Source organism: Delphinapterus leucas, chromosome 12 (assembly GCF_059928025.1).
Source record: "Delphinapterus leucas isolate spDelLeu-1000000601 "Yukka" chromosome 12, BTC_Dleu_Yukka2, whole genome shotgun sequence".
NCBI classification, from domain to species: Eukaryota; Metazoa; Chordata; class Mammalia; order Artiodactyla; family Monodontidae; genus Delphinapterus; species Delphinapterus leucas.
In genome coordinates, this window is record NC_143140.1 from 15,313,214 (window position 1) to 15,327,672 (window position 14,459).

General features: G+C 39.0%; 1 protein-coding gene across 3 annotated transcripts in view; it reads left to right on the forward strand.

The window, feature by feature from the left end:
* The window catches only part of LOC149747831 (regulating synaptic membrane exocytosis protein 1-like), a 197,169-nt gene that overhangs the window by 59,036 nt on the left and 123,674 nt on the right, over positions 1 to 14,459 (forward strand). The window lies entirely within an intron of this gene.

A 14,459-nucleotide genomic window follows, 5' to 3' on the forward strand; every position in this document is an offset into this window, starting at 1 on the left:
TAGGATTTTTTTCTACCCATAAATGCTTGTACAAGTCTTAAGTAATATTTTGTGTGAAATACTGGAAGCAAATTTACCTTTTAAATAATTTAGATATAATGTATGACAGGTAATGTCTTAAACATGGTTTTAAAACCATGGTGCCACATTTGTCCTTTTCCTGAACTCTATTTTAAAAGCTGCTTTAAGTTCTTCAAATATATGTAATAATTAATCTTGATGAAAAATATTTCGACACACAAAAAAGGGATTTCTTAGCTTTAACTAAATTTATACTTATCATTCTGGTTCTGACAAGGTATAAAGGAATAAATTGTTTGCTTTGAAAAAGTGTATTAATTGTCTGACTTCCATAGTTGTTTGTTGGAATTATTGTTTTCCAAAGCAAATTGAATTATATTGTACTTACATGAAAGATGACATATCCTTAAATTATGAGACTTTTGCCTTCTTTCTTTGAGCTATCAGTTATTTTTATCGTTCATTTTTACTGTTTTATTAAGATGTAATTTACATACAATGAAATGTACAGATCTGAAGTATTCAGTTTGATAAATAATGACATTTATATACACCTGTGTCACAACTTCTCAAAACAAGATACATTCCTATTACTCCACACACCCCACCCAGAGGCAACTTCTTTCTTGTTCTTGTCACCATGGACTGCTTTTTACCTCTGCTTGAACTTCATAAAAATTCAATCATACAGTAAGAAATCTTATGTCTGGCTACTTTGCTCAACAAAATATTTCTGAGATTCTTTCATGCTGTTGAACACACTGATAGTACATTCCTTGTATGAATATACCAAAATTCCTGTTGATAAATTCTTCTATTGATGGGTTGTTTCTAGTTTCATGCTATGAATATTCTTGTACAAGTCATTTTGTAGACATATATTGTCATTTCTCTTGAGTAAACACCTAGGAATAGATCTCATACAATAGGTTGCTTTTTTATTGATTTATAAGAATATATGTTCTGGATACAAGCTCTGTATATGTACATATACTTAGTTTACAAGTAAGATATATAATGTAAATATTTTCTCTCGGTCTATGACTTGCTTATTTATTATTTTAATAGTGTATTTTGGGGAGCAAAATTTTTAATATTAATGAAGTCAAACCTTAAAATTTTTATCATTGGTGAAGGATCAGTAATTTTTAATTACTTAGTGTCAAAACCTATAATATTATTTCCAAAGTAAGAGTGTCATTTTGAGTTACAGAGCAATAAAATTATGGGTAATTTAAATACACAAAGACAATCTTGCCAATGTCATATCTTTGGGGTTAATGTACTACTTAATTTTATACATAAGAGAAAAACTAGAAAATTTTTCAATAAGATAATTGTGGTTTTAGAGAAAATGTCTCATTGTACCTCAAAATTTCTCTACAGGTAAAATAAGATATACAGTTAACTTGCCTGAAAAATAAATGTATAGAATGTATGTATGAGCAGTAAAAATGTTGAGTTTGTAGTATTTCCTCTCTTCTTTAGGGTGACAGATATTCTTTACCTACTCCAATGATTACGTTTTTATTCCCCACACATCTTACTTAGGAATTGCAAAGAAGTACGTTGGGATTTCTACGCCTTTTATTTTTTATTTATTTATTTATTTTTAACATCTTTATTGGAGTATAACTGCTTTACAATGATGTGTTAGTTTCTGCTTTATAACAAAGTGAATCAGCTATACATATACATATATCCCCATATCTCCTCCCTCTTGCATCTCCCTCCCACCCTCCCTATCCCACCCCTCTAGGTGGTCACAGAGCACCGAGCTGATCTCCCTGTGCTATGCGGCTGCTTCCCACTAGCTATCTATTTTACATTTGGTAGTATATATAAGTCCATGCCACTCTCTCACTTCGTCCCAGTTTACCCTTCCCCCTCCCCGTGTCCTCAAGTCCATTCTCTACGTCTGTCTATGCCTTTTTAGTTATTTCTCTTCAAGTTTACATAAGTAGATTGATTGCTACCTGTGTAAAAAACCAACCAACCAACATACAAAAGCTTTAGGCTTTGCCCAAAGAATTGCTAGTTTAGGTCAAAATCTGTCTCTTTAATGAGTTGATATTGGATGCTTAATCATGAAAGAATTTATTACATAACTTCTGGTGTCATCTCTCTGTGAAACTAATATATAAGAATAAAGAAAAATGTGTACTCTAAAACCATGTTGTCTTACTTGGAAGATGAACTTTCACCCAGGGAAGATAAGCACTTGCCAATCCCTGGACCCAAACTTCAGCTCTGTAAGCCTTGGCTGGGACCCAAAGAATTTGTCTCTTTAAAAACTTTCCCTACTGAGGTTAAGTGCAGTGTTGCTATTCTGTGTTATCATCTGGAATAATTTACCAAGCATTGATTCTATCCCTTGTAGAATGCTTATTTCTCATGTTGCAACTACTAAGTGTCACTTCATCACCTCCCAAACTGGATACTATTCCTTGGGAAATGCTACATATTATGCGTCTGTTGTCAGAGAACAATGCCATTTGAAGATTCTGAAATGTTATGCAATAAGAAAACCTGCTCAACCTGTTTAAATTAATGTTTCCCTAATTTATTTGACCAGGAAACCATTTCCTTTCTGTGTGGTAACACTTAATTCCTAGGGAATGTTTCCCTGAACTAAGAAATTCTTTCTGAAATGCTACTTTTGTATAACATGTCAGCTTTAGTGAGATGTCATCATCATAATTATGATTTTATATGTATTATACATATTACATTTATATATTATATATATATTAGATGCCAGTTATGGTCTTTAAGGCATATTAGTTTTCAAATTTAAGAAAAATTGAAATTTTAATTTTTCCTGTAAGAGATGAAGTGTTAACCTTTTTCTTTCTCTGATTCTCTTTTTGCTTTTCTCAAAAAGATTGCAACATAAAACATTAGTAATATAGAAATTGAAACATAAGCAAAAAAAAAAAATGAGGTTATAAACATGCTTACCATGTCAACAGAGTTGTTACGATAAGCTTTAAGTTCCTTGTAACCCTGACCAAAAACAATTATGATAGGTATTTGTAAAAAACAAGAAATGACATTTTTCTTGGTGCTAAAGTTTGGAAAAACACCAAGAATGTGGGATGAATGTAAACTCTTATAGAAAGGACTTAAAACGATGTAACAGACACTGACCTCACCAATATTTCACAGTAAAGGCAGACACCAACTTCATACAGCTATGTCTTGTATCGACCTGTCATAGAAGCTGAGGGTATAACGTTAAAATGTAGTTCAGAGAAAGCCCTTTTATGAGGAACTATGAGAGGTCTTGTGGTTTTGCTCCACGTTAAGGACAGGACTGCATCCTGTGCAGCAACTGAATGGCTCATTCCTCAGCAGTTTCCAAATGCCTACCTGGATATATTAGAATCACTCAGGGAAGCTACTCTCTTGCCAATCCGTGGACCCAAACTTCAGCTCTGAAGGCCTCTGCTGGGACACGAAGTATTTGTCTCTTTAAAAACCTCTTTAGTGATGTATGACCAGGTTTTGGAAGCCACACATTGATAATTTCCCCTGAATCTCACTTCTGTCACTTGGCCTTTTTATAGGACCTGGTTATTAGAGGGGGTTATAAAATTTGAGTTTGCATTCTTTCCTGTGGATGTAGAGTGAAAATGTTGCACAACAAAGGGAGCCAACTTTTGAGAGAGTTGTTCACAAAAACAAGTGCAGCTAGAGTGGGTGGGTCCCTGGAGCTCATGCCTCAGGCAACTTAATTGAGGGGCTGATGAGAAAGAAGCCAGGAGATTGAATTCATGGAGAGACGGTGTTTTTAAAAGGCAGCGAACTTGATCCACACGACTCTTCAAGGGCTGAGTTAGGACTCACGTGTGGGAGCTAACAGGGGCAGATTGCAGTAAACATTTAAAAAAAGAGTATTCCAATAGTCAGAAATCTTTAACAATAAAGTTAGCTATCTCAAGGCTAGTGAGTTCTCTGTGGCTTTAGGTTTGCCTACAGTGGAAGTGTGAGAGCTATAGAGGAAATTAGTGATTTGTGTTAAGAATTTCAGTCTTAGAGTTTGAGAATGTCTAATGTTTGTCTTGACCCATGGATTTGTAAATAAGAGGTGTATTCCAAGGGAACTCCAGTAGTGAGTAGCTGGGACTCTGGAAGTGAGGACTGAAAAGCTAGGTGAACGTTCCTTATATGTAATAATGGAATTGAAATTATTTTGTGACCTTGGAGAACACTAAGTGACATGACAGTATATGTATACATTAAAAGTATAATAGACTACGGTTTTATTCTTCAAAATAAATATACTTTATATTATATTTAACATTTTGCAGGGGGAGAAGCAGCCTTCATTGCATTATGAATCTGGATTCCTGCACTTAATCTTGTTTTTACTACATGTGAAGATGGTATTTTATTTACTAAAAATTTCTAATCAGAGGAGGAATTTAAACAATTTCAAAGAATTTAAATGGTATATTAAGAGAGTTCAGCTGTAGAATGAATACTATTGCAACTTACACATGACAGGGTTTTGTAAATGCTACACCAAGTGGTCATTTAACCTGCCCACCACGTGGAGTTGTTGTGAGGGTCACATGTATTCATTCATATAAAGAGCTTAAAAGAGTACATGCAATAAATGCTCAATAAATGTAAGTAGTTATTATTATTACTACCATTATTTACGAACAGGCTGACTAGCTTTCGGGTTGTGATGTAGCATTGGGCACAGTGCATGGCACAGAGCTGGTGTCCTGTAAGTGTTTGTTCATTGATTGCAAAGATGTCATGATCATCAGAGCGTCCCAGCCAGGCCTACGGAACACGCTCCCATGTCGTGTCCTATTTCCAAAGCACACATTTCCTGAATGTCTTCCCAGTGCTTAGGCTGCGGCTATTAAACACAATTTCTCATCCCTACATAAGGACCAATTTTTCTAGAAGATATTGGTGAAGGATAAATGAGAGTCCGTAGCCTGGAAGGCTTCCTAGTGTTCAGTGCCTTTGAGTTGAATTTAGAAAGAATTAAAAATGAATGGAGAGGGAAAAGGAGGCATATCACTTTAAGTAAGAAATGTGGCATATGGAATGGAGACGAAAGTGGCAAAATGATGTTCCAGAATATTGAGATAGATGTACTTGAGAAACAGGCTCTGTTAGGAATTAAGAGGAAGAGATTAGTGAATGAAGGCGTGTGAACGAGGGACCCCGGAAGTAGACGGCGGTGTGTGTATTTGATGTGGGCGGGGATGGGAAGCCCTCTGTAGAATCTGTGAGCAGGAACAAATGGCACTTGAGGAAGACTGAATCAAGCAATAACGCCTAGTTAAAGGGGAATAGTAACACTCTCCCGGTCAGGTAAGTGAAAAGGGTCTTCATTAATTCTTTCATTGAAGAGAGAAAATGACTTCGGAAGTAGTAGACATAAATGAGAACGGGCAATTTCTAGACCTGCTTCAAAGGCATAGTCAGAGGACTCGATGCTTCATTGGCCATTAGGGAAAGTAAGCAGTCATAGGGCCCCAAGATTGCAGACATCAGTGATGGGAATATTTAACTGATGACCAGGTAGACCTTGCGAGGTGTTTCAATCTAATAGGAGGGGGAATATGAATTTGGTATATTAGTCTGTTCTGGCTCAGTTGTTAGAAAGGTTTTTAGGCACATACAGATTTCAGACCTGATAGATAGTGGGAAGTGAGGGCTGGAAATGACAATTCAGGAAGCATCAGCCCATTTGAAGCCACAGTAATGACAGTCCTATCAAGTCAAAAGGACTTGGAGAATGTTCGCCCTTATCAGTGAGGAATGAAAAGTCCTAGTCACTTGATTATCTTTCCAAATCTCATACCTTTCATATTTTTTTCTAAATATCTGTTCATATTTTCTTCAGTTTGGTTGAAAGGGAGGAAAAAGTAATTTCCAATATTTTTTAATTTTCTCACTCTAAATGCCAAAAATGTTTAGAGCAAAAAGCAATCACATTCAGGTATTAATTAAAGTTCCTGTTGACATGCTCAAGTGATTTGGTTTCATCCTTTTGTCATATTTTAAGTAAAAGAAGCATCACGGCCTCTTGACAAAATAAAGACACATTCATTTACCATAGAAAAGGAATATTGCATATTTCTTATATAGAATGTTCATGTTTATAATAGTTCATGGACAATACACTTTCATGTCTGGTTGAGTCCAGTTTCTCTCTAACTTTCCAGGCAGGTTGAATCAGTTGAGAGAGTAGTTATAATTAATTGAAAGCAATGCCTGAAATATTACATTAATGCCTTTCCAAGTTTCATTTTTCCATTTTATTTTATCTGTTTAAAATCAACTTAAACCCCACGAAGGAACTATTATGGACCTTTTAGTAGGTATTTATTTAGCTATCCGGCTCCCCATGAGCAAGGAGAGTGAATGCCTGTGGAGAAATGGCATACAAAGAACTACCGAAAAATCATTATTTAAAGAGCTATGGTTTTGTGTTACAAATAAAAAGCAGAAAAATCGTTAGTTGTAAAGAAGCTCTGGCAATAATCCTTACAAATGCCATTCATCTCCCTTTACTACCAAATCGCATCCTTTACCCTGGACATTTAACTGTAGATAACCATGATCAGACAACTCTATTCTTCTAGGACCCTGAAAGGTAGCAAGAGGATGTGAGGTGCTAAGAACTTGAACTATTCAATTACAGTCCTGTGCCTTGTGCTAAAACGTGAATGACAATGAAATCATATTTTTGCTCAAAACAAAGCACTTCACAGATAGCATGTGGTTTTTGAAATGATGAGTTGTGCTTCTAAGAAGAAATGGTGATATTGTACAAGCCAGTGTGTAACTTGGGTGACAGCAAGTGCCATACGTGACCAGATGACATGGCCAAAGGCATGCGGGACGCCTAGCTCAGCTCCTGACCCACCGTAGGCACTCAGAAATGTTAGCTGATATTACTTTCTGTCCTTTTCCTGTCCTGTTATTGCAGTTTTCGTATCTGACTAGGTTTCCATTTCTTGAAATTCATCTTGTTTTGCTGAATTGCCTTTTGGATTTAATGAAGACACTTTGCACTTACCTGACTCTCTGAGTGGTACTATTCTCATTTAACTTGGTGTTGTTATTGCTGATCCAACAGTCTCCCTCACCTCAGGCATTCAAGCCAGAGGCTGTTTGTTTAGGTGGAGGGACCACCCTCCCCCAGGCTTGTGATGGAGCCAGCAGTTAGAGCAGTGGTCCCCAGCTGGGCTGTAAGGCACAGGGGTTGGCTGTGAGGGCTATTAGGACCTATTTATGAATGGAACTGAAGTACTAAAAGCTGTCAACGATTTCCCCTTTAAGATAACCTTATGTTTGTTCCAAGATGTTTCCCTGATACTATCATTGTCACTCACTTTTAGACCAATATGCCTTCTTTAGTGGAAAACAAAAATGGGTGGGGCTTTTTTGTGTGCAAACTAGAGCCTGTGACATGGTGTTCCACAGAGAAGTGCCATCATGGGGGCAAGAGGCGCAAAACAGGCTGAATTTCTGGATTCAGATGATGTTTCCTCTCTTGCTAGAGAAAATCAGATATCATTGAGTTTTCTGATGTTCTCTCTTACTGCTGTGAACTGTCACTCCCAGTTGAGGTGGTGGTGGTGATTTTGCTTTTGCTTTTTTAACTCACTCTGAAACTAAAGGACCAAGTCTTCTAAGCAGGCTTCAGATGTGTTTACCTAAATAGCTTGAGTAGGCCTGGGTCAGTGGGAAAGAGAAGCAGGAGTTAGAAACACGGCGGAGTCTGCTCCTCCCACATCTGTCCAGGCTGCTTCCTGCAGGACGGCTGGACTGTCAGGAAGAAGGGAAGAGAGGCCCCTCGGGGCTCCACTCAGCAAGTGAAGGAGGAAATGGCCAACTCATTCCTGCTTGTAAGATGTGGTAGCCCTTCTCACTAGTGAAAACATAAATGCTGTTGCCTTGCTGCTGGGAGATGGGTGCTTCTTCGAGCCTTCTTCCCACCCCTGGCATAGGTAGGAGTGAGGAGGGAGTTCTGAGCAGAAGTTTCTGCCTCTAGGAGAATAGTTAAAAATAGGAGGAGAGGTGGAGAGACGATTTTCACTCTCCAAAAGCTTCTCAAAATGAATCTCATGGAGCGTTATCCTACAAGAATCTTTTCTGGGGGGAAATGGACACGACAGTTATGGTCCAATGAAAGGTGGCAATTTGGGAACAAATCCCCTACCTGTTTGATTGCCATCCCTCTCAGTCTCCCAGCAACTTCGTTTCCTCTCTAAACACCTACCCACTCCCTGCCCCCGTGCCCCTCCCGTGTCCTCTGCCCCTCCCCGCATCCCTTTAGCTTCTGTCTTTCCCAAAGCAAATTCCCTCACCTAGAATTGTGCCCATAGATATAGAAAACCGTCTTCCCTTCCTCATGCCTCTTTTCTCAAAACCCGCCTTTTGTCGACATTTGAGCAATTATCCTCACTCTTTATTTCCACATCACCCTCTTTCCCCTCAACCATCCGCCTTTCCACTGGAGCTCCTCTCTCTTTACCCTTGGAGGGTTCAGGACCTGCTGCCTTGACGCTATGGTTGCTTCCTGCCTCTGGAAGTCCCGTACTTCTCACTAGATAGAGGGTTTTCTCCCCCCCTGTGGAATGCACAGAAGTCGTTCTCTCTTGCTGGTTTAGTGGAAAGTATTTTCTGGTGATCTTGATTTTTCGAAAGTTGTGTTGTATTTTGCAAGCAGCAGGTGACTGTTGGAGAATGCACACAGATTAGTAAGTAGGAAATTGTCAACAGGATGGCATGCGGGGGATGGTAGCAGATATAAATCCAAAGGTCTGGAGAAAGAAACTGATTGTGTTAACAGAGAATAATAGCTTGGGTAAAAAGAGGTTAATTGGTCATACTGCTTCCATATTGGAGGCAATATTAGGACCTTGTAGAACTAAGCCTATAAGCATTCCAGAGACATAAGAGGTGATAAACAGGCAGGTGTGAATAACCCAGAAGACCAAGGACTTGACCTCTTGCCTATGATTTTCCTTCTTATCAAAACTTTTAAAATTTTTATTGGAGTAGAGTTGCTTTACAATGTTGGGTTAGTTTCTGCTGTATAACAAAGTGAATCAGCTATACATATCCATATATCCCCTGTTTTTTGGATTTCCTTCCCATTTAGGTCACCATCTTATCAGTCTTTGAAAAATTTGTTTTTCCAAACTTTAAAATCACCCATTAATCTCTGTAGCGAATCTGTATCTTGTAATCACCTTTATTTTAGAATCCTATACTTTTGTGCCTGGTTTGGTGAATAACTTCCTGGCCTGGTTAAGGGAGGTATAATAGCCCTCACCACTCACTGTGAAAAATGGTTTCCCTTTTCTTATAATCAGGAACCTACCTTGCCTGTCCTCCGTGTCTTTTTAAAAATAAAAGCCACTCTTACGTAGCTTCTGAGGGTTCCCTGAACGTACATCAGAGGTGGACCAGGCCCTGATGATCTGTGATTAGTACATCTGGCTTTTCAAAATACCAACACCCACTTTCCCCTTCTGGTAGGGAATTTTCACTGTCTCATCTTCATCTTAGCGGTAACAGTCATCATACTGATTGGTTCACTGTTAAGTTGACATGAATATGCAATTTTTAAAATTTATTTTGTAAAATAACATTTTTCAGCTTTTCCTCTTTTAGTATTTGTAAGTGGAGATGAGAAGATCACTTTTGATGACCTCCTTTGAAAAACATTTTTGAAAAGATTTTTATCAATTGAATTATATGTGTCTTGCAAATGATCTTTTAAATCTTTTTCGCTTTCTTGATTCTTTTTCTTATATAAACTGTTTTTCTCTATACCAGATGACATGCCTTGCATTTCACATTCCCACTGGTCTCAAGGTCACTCTACATTTCAATTTAGCCAAACTGACACCCTGCTATCACCATTGTTCTCCTGATATATTTGGAGAATATGGTCTTGCAGTAAATACTAGAATACTGTTTCAAGAACACTCAGTTATGTGAGGTTATTTGAAGAGCTTCAATAATGTACCTATGTCATGAAATCAGTGATATTGAAACATATCAGAGGATACTGGACTCTGTAACTTCATGATTGATTTTTACTAGTTTCCATTTATCTTTTAAGTATTAATGTCAGAACGCTCCTTGGAATGATGGAAAGGACATTAGCTTTGGTCCCAAACAAACCTGGATACAAATCTTGGCTTCTTAAAATATCAACATTTTCCAATTATCACTGGAAAAATAAATTTCATCTCTTAGATCTTAGCAGTTTCTTCATCTGTCAAATGGGACAATCGCATCTCCTTTGCAGGGCAGTGTGAAGATTAAATAAGATACTATCTAAATATCTGTGGACATTTTAGTAGATGACAGTAAACAGTTTTTCTTATTTTCCTACCCTGTTTAGAAAAATCAAAAGAAAAGGGGATTAATTTTCTCTCTTTACTATTAAGGAATTACCTCATGTACAATTAATTATTTTAAAGTTTTATTTGATAAAATAGCAGTATACTAAATGTTAGATAGTGTCTCATTTGTTCAAAGCAATAATGTGACACTGAAGAGTCTTTTCCACTAAATAAGTCATTTTTTTTTCTTGTTTGGAAAGAGAATGACCCTCAGTCAAACCATATAAAAACAAATTTAGTGGATTATTCAAATCATAAAATGTGTTGATCATGGATTAATTTATATTTTACAGATATTTTATAGAAATATGCTGTAATCTTGCAAAAAAGCATTACCTAAATCTCTTGCAAATCACTGTGTTTTAGCATGTTAGAGTACTAACAGCTTTTTATCTTTTTATCTTATTCATTCATTTAACACATATGTAGTGAGTGACTATTACATCCTGCCCTGTCCTGGGCTCCGGGCCTTTGTCGTTGAAGCAAACAGAGATCCTTCCTCCTGAGCAGCTTGTATTTCAGCCTGGGTGGAGGCCCCGGGGAGGGGCACATGTAGTAAGTAGTAGAGCAAGGTGAAGGGCACTGAAAGTCTGGTGGGGGAAGACTGTAGTCATAAGCAGGTAATCAGAGTAAGAACCACCAAACACTGATGTTTGAGCCAAGACTGCAGAGAGGTGAGGGGGTTAGTCTTACCCGTATCAGGGAGGAGCATTCCCAATGGAAGCAACGGTTGGTGCAAAGGCCCTGAGCAAAACCAAGCCTGGTACATCTGAGGAAGACCAGCAAGAAAAGGCCATTGCAGCTGGGGTAGAGTGAATGGGACGGGGAGTGCTGGGGAGGGGATAGTAGGAGAAGAACTCTGGGAGTTACGAGGCCAGACTACACTCTAAGGACTCTGGCATTTTTTGTAAGTAAACTGGGGCACTGCTGCAAGATTTTGAGCAGGGGAGTTATGATCTGACTTATCTTTCCAAGGGGTCTCTTCCAGGCAGCCAGGGAGAAGTCTATTGTGGGAATCCAAGGAAAAGACCATACTGGCCCCATCAGGATGGCCATGGGGGACAGAGGAGGAATGGACAGACTCTGCACATTTTTGGAAAGGAGAACCGTTGTGATGGATTGGACACAGGTGTGAGAGAAACGAGGCTTTGAGTCTAAAGCTTTTGGCCTGAACAGCTAGAGAAACCTATTTACAATCAGCCAAGATGGTGACGGCCGTGGAGGGTCAGGTGTGTGGGGCAGGGTGGATTCCAGTTGGCAATGCTGATTCTGAGAGGCCTGCTGGAAAGCCAAGCAAAAGTGTTGTGGAGACGGTTGGATGTCAGGAGTTAGAGAGGGTCAGGCTGGAGACAGGGATTTTGCGGATATTTGGGTCTTTTTGGGTAATGTCTTATGGAAGAGGAGTCCGGAGCGCTGAATGAGAGTTTTAGAAGCAAATGGCTGCTTACAGAGCCCCTGAGGTCTCTTCTTGCCCGTTTTTCCTTGTTTCTGTGTTTTTGATCAGAGATCAGCAAATTAGAAGATTGTGTATTTGAAAAGTGTTTCATTCCCTCAAGCACACATACACTTCCCCCAGCACTGTTTATTGTCTCCAGCAATGACAGGAGAAACCCGAGTAAACTCCCAAACCCAAAAGATGTGAACAGAAATGCAAAGGTGGCATCATCTATGTGACAGCTCACTGCCCAGTCACTAGACTCCTGACACGGTCATCAAGTTCAGTTGAGTTAAAATTTCATAAAATAGTGAGATTTTGTTTGTTTGTTTTTTAGTTTTTTGCAGGGAAGGGGAGGCAGAAGGGGGGCTGGTGACTGCAGGCACCAAAATGGAAACTCAAAAGAGAGAAAGTAATTATGTAAATTGTGTTTTTCGAAGGCACTGAGAATTTTTCATTCACATACTCTTAAGTCTCCGCAAGCACATTTCATTCCTGTCTGGGGGGATGAAAGCATTGCCACGGCCTCATCTGTGGGCTTGCGGCTGGGCAGGTTTCTCTGTGTGTACGTGCAGGGAAGAGTGGGCAGTTGGCAGCCGTTCAGCCTTGATTGCAGTCATTCATAAAACCCAGCCGCGCGGAGGGCGGAGTCAGGGGGAGCTTCCCTGAGATGCTTGCAGGAGGCCTCATTTGCATAAATCCTCAGTGTTGCTTGAGTGGTGAGGGATGCTCACAAGCGCTTCCAAGGCTGTGAAGAGTCCACATCTGATAACCCCCTGAATAACTGAAGACTTTGCAAGAATAAGAGGTCACCACCTTGGACTCCTGGCCTCTCCATCCATAACCATTCTGGGGAGTTGGCATTGTGGCCTGTCTGTGGCCTCCTTGAGTCTGGCTGAAGGAATAAATCATACGTAAGAAAGACCCTTGATCACCGCAACCTGCTGACATAACACTCTTGTGTTTCTTAAAGTATGAGAGGTCCGTGTTATTATAATAAGTCTAATGCCTGGGAGAGAATGGAAACTGCTGGAGCTGAACAGTTTCCACATATTACAACTGGCAGCACCATTATGGTTTATCCCTCAAACCTCAATAGGCCAGACACAACAATCCAATTACAACTTTAAAGAAATGCTCATCCACCCAGGCTGACAAAATTCTGAGGAGTGCATTGTATTATTTTATGTATCTTGTTCTGAGTGTAGGTTTTTTTTTCCTTGTCTTTCTCTAGAAGCAATTTCAGCTAAAAGAAGTCAAATTAGAAGATGTAGGAATACATATTGCCATAGGTTAGAGCTCCCTCAAATTGCTTGAATAACTAGCAATCTGAATCAATCAAACAGCTTTCTCCATGAAAACAGATTCAATCGCTAGCTACCTCACTCTGGAACTGAGGTTAGGATTATAGGTCAGTATGAAAAATATGTTTTTAAAAATAAAATATATTAATTAATTTAAGTAAGTATATTTTAAATTAAGTACATTTAAATTCTAAGTATATTGCTTTTGAGTATTGATGTGTTTATTCTCATTATCCAATGAAACTTTAAAGTTCAGAAATGCAAGTTTTTACTTAGAAGATTCTATAGCATGTGCAGACAGGTGAAGTATGCCAGCTATTATAGTTTTAAAACAAGACCACTTGAGATTAGATGAGAATTTCCTTACATAGACATGGTCTTTCACACACACACACACAAATGTGTTTTGCTTAGAAACCTACCCTTCGTGCTGGCTGACATTCCACATTTATTAGGAAAGAGTTACTTAAAAGCATATTGAAGGAAAACTCTAAGTGACAGATTTCTTTTTTTCCCAAAGCTTTGTCTAAATACCTGAATCTTTAGGGGAAGAAAAAAAAGAAATGAACTAAGACAGAGGTTGCATATGGTTTCTCATACATACAATTCTTCAAAATTTTTTCCAAAGTTGGTGATATTTCCGATATTTTCGCAAACCAGTGCATGTAGATTCAACACACCGCGTGGGCTGTTTTTAGTTGAGTGGGAATTGCTAAAGATTTCCCAGTGCTATGAAATGTAACTTCCTGAGCGCTGTACTGGTGTAAGTTATATTAACATTTCAGAGCTGAGAAACCCTGGGGTATTACTTCTCCCTGGCAACTGCCTGCTTGAATGTTCTCTGAACCCTGCTGCCTGAGTGACCTTCTCCTCCTTTGACTGGTGACCAGTCCATTAAGAGTTTAGCACTTGCACTAGACAAACACCGTGTTTCTTTCCTTTGAGCCCAGGAGGGAAGGCTTTGAAATGGCCCTGTTTTCTTTTCTCGTCACGTTACACATTGATTTCTAAGTCTCACTTGATCTTGTTTGGAATGAGCTCTGTGTGTGTGTGTGTGTGCGTGTGTGCACGTTTCCATGCATTGTGTCCACGATGTTTCCCTGTATCATTTCTTTCAGAAGTGGAGAATTTTGCTGTGCAGCTTTTAGCTCTGAGAAAGCAGTTTATCTGCCACTGCCTCACCCCGATCCACTTCTGGAATAACATGACTGGCCTTAAACATCAGCAGGGTAGTCAAACCTCCAGGGGCAGTCAAAGCTGCCATGAACGTTAAGAACCAGGTTCATGGTTGAGAATGCT